The 2854-nt window shown below is 40.6% G+C and overlaps 1 long non-coding RNA gene across 1 annotated transcript; it reads left to right on the top strand.

The window, feature by feature from the left end:
- The first annotated feature begins 416 nt into the window (after window positions 1–416).
- LOC311027828 lies at window positions 417–2414 on the top strand. The gene is made up of 4 exons (XR_014598641.1): window positions 417–562; window positions 1278–1362; window positions 1934–2045; window positions 2300–2414. It is a non-coding gene; the product is annotated as an uncharacterized lncRNA (long non-coding RNA).
- The last annotated feature ends 440 nt before the right edge of the window (window positions 2415–2854 follow it).

Genomic DNA, 2854 nt, shown 5'->3' with positions numbered 1-2854 from the left:
CAGTTGTTGAGCTTAATAATAATTGAAATTGGCACCCATATGATTTTCACTGCTTTGTTATTTTCTGTACAGCACCGAGGACCGCTAATGCGCCAAGTTCACCACCTCCGCCGTCACACAGGATGACACCCAGACACCCAGTGGACGGTAGGTTTCTACAGGGAACAGTTTTTGATTCTAAATCCCATCTATGGACAAAACTACGATCGCCAGTGATGAGTGATTTATTCCGTGGCGCTGTGCATTAGCTTTAACAGATCACATTTCTATAGTGTGCTAACATTAGCCAACATATTTCCCCTGCAATCTCTTTATATTATTTTCTAACATTGAGCATGTCCTCTTCACTTGATCCTAGCCGAGGTTTCAAGACTGCTTAGGCCATACACGGGAGGGACAAGGACAGCAAGACGGCGACCCGTTGCTGGGCCCGCCCAACTTTATTCTTACACACATTCATTCTGCTGTCTTGTGGACAAAAACGCGGACTTAGTCCCCAACCGAAACGCCAAAGACAGACTTGCTGCAGCAGGTTTAGGGGAAAAACGTCTTACATTTCAAGGTATGTCAGACATCATGATGACTATTGACACCATACAGTCTATGATTGACACACATTTGTCCTGTCAGTGTATTTCTGCAGCTGCAGTGTGTAATGTGGGAGGTGAAGGGGAAGGTTATGGTCCGCTTTCAATGGCGGTAGCTCCGGTTAGCTCAAAGACACGGCAGGCAACATGTGGGATTTCCGCACGTACTTTTATTCCACTATACAGATCATACATGCACTGGCAAAAACAGGCCGAGGATCCTACACCACCACATCACAAATTAAGTCAAATAAAAAGTGGTCTTCGCTCCGCTGGCGGCATCTTTACGCATGGAGGAGCGGAAGTACATCTGCTCTTCTTCTAGGTACAGGTTACATTATCCACTAAACAAAAGGAGGCGCCACCTAGTGGCGCTACATTCAATAATTCCGACTGTTACAAGTGTATATGAATTTGTGATTCAAACTGAATTAATTCGAATTGAGATCGCCTGCCTCTTCGACGTCCGGCACTTTGTCTTTCAGAGGCTGTAGAGGGCTCAATTTTAAAGCTAGCATGAGGATATTGTTACATCATGAAATTCGAAAATCTAAGGAATCCGTTGGTACCAGCCATGACATGCTTGTCAAAAACTTGTCTTAATAACGCTCCAAATGCTAAGAGTTTTCCCAAAAAATTAAGTAATTTCTATATTAGACCTGTTATTTTATTATTATCTTCTCTTTTCAGGTAGCCATACAGATGCAAACGAACAAGGAAAGACACAATTCCCCTTCTCTTTCCAAGAGCATCTGATTTACAGTGCACACCAAGGGTAAGTGACTCATGCCTCTAAGTAAAAAAACACTCCTCCTAACTCATAAGAATTACCTTCCCAGAAATTACGTTTATTTTCTACCCTCTGGCAGCGATTTGTTTCAGTTTATTACAACAAACATTAACCTGGAGAGATGGAAACCTTTTGCAAATAACCAGTCAGCATTTGATCACTTTTTCTTCTTTTTTAAAGTTAATTCTATATTATATCACTGCATGAGTGAGTAGCTACTGCAAAAACATGGTTATCCTTAAGTCCTTGCAAGTTGATTTTCAAATGAAATGAACTGATACTAATTGCTGCCTTAAACGAAGGAAACCAATCAAAAAACTGATGGATGATTTAGAAAATGCTCAACAGGACTGGGAAGTACTCAGTTGCCATTTGCCATAACTTTAACCATGCAAAACCTCCAGTATGGTTCTTAAAACTGACAACCATGCCCTGACCAAATTACAATTTGGATTATTAGAATTGACAATTTCTCATATTTTCTGTTCTGTGGTTTATTGTGCTTTATATTCTCTGGGCTGTTGGGAAAAACAAGTGTTAAAAAATGATCTGTCAGATGGTCTTGGAAAAGATATAGTGGCCAACACAGGATGAGGATGAAGACAGTGATGTCTCTTTGGAGGATACATGTAGGATCACAGGATTCCTTTGCACATTTATTGAGAACGGTAAATATGTACTTTTAGCAGTTCCTCAGGTTATTTAACTGAAAGTCTGTATTTGGTGCAAATAAATGAATGTTGGTCAAAAACACAAGGCTTTGCTTCCTCTACTTTATTACCTGTAGATTATCAGCTACATGAATAACCCAAAGCACAAATTATGTAAAATTACGTTCTTTTTTCAACTTCATTTATGATTGATGATACAGAATCATTTCAGGCAATAAAATAAATGTTGACTTTCTTCTCTATTTTGGTAGCGTCTCCAAGCATCATTGGGAAACTCCTGCAGTTCTGGATAGGGTGGAATGTGCTGCCCAGACACTTGGATGTTAACGTGGTGGAGAGCAACTTCCCCAGTTCTTCCACCTGCTTAAACTTCCAGGACATTACAAAGAGTACTCTAACTTTGAAAGAGACATTCTTGCTGCTATTTGTAGCACTGACACTGAGTTTGGACTGGTCTAAGGTGTTGGGAACGTTACTTTAAAAAAGTAATTAGTTATAGTTACTCACTACTTGTTCCAAAAAGTAACTGAGTTAGTAACTGAATTACTTTATAATAAAAGTAACTAGTTACCAGGGAAAGTAACTATTTGCGTTACTGTAAAAAAAAAAAGTTGCTTTATGACCAGCAGCACAGACCAGCAGCAGCCCAAACTCCGGCTTCAGCTCGCGGCAAGTTTGCACGTTTCTCCACGGACAACAGGCTGCCGAGACCAGGCACGACCTGAAGACGTAATCTTACTATACGTCAGCCAATAATTGCTGAGAGGTTATCTCATCCTCCCTTCTCTCATGACAACACGCGCACG

This window comes from Eutrigla gurnardus (assembly GCF_963514095.1).
Source record: "Eutrigla gurnardus genome assembly, chromosome: 17".
In the NCBI taxonomy this organism is placed as follows: Eukaryota; Metazoa; Chordata; class Actinopteri; order Perciformes; family Triglidae; genus Eutrigla; species Eutrigla gurnardus.
Note: the sequence above shows the minus strand (reverse complement) of the source record. Positions and strands in the feature narration are given on the sequence as shown.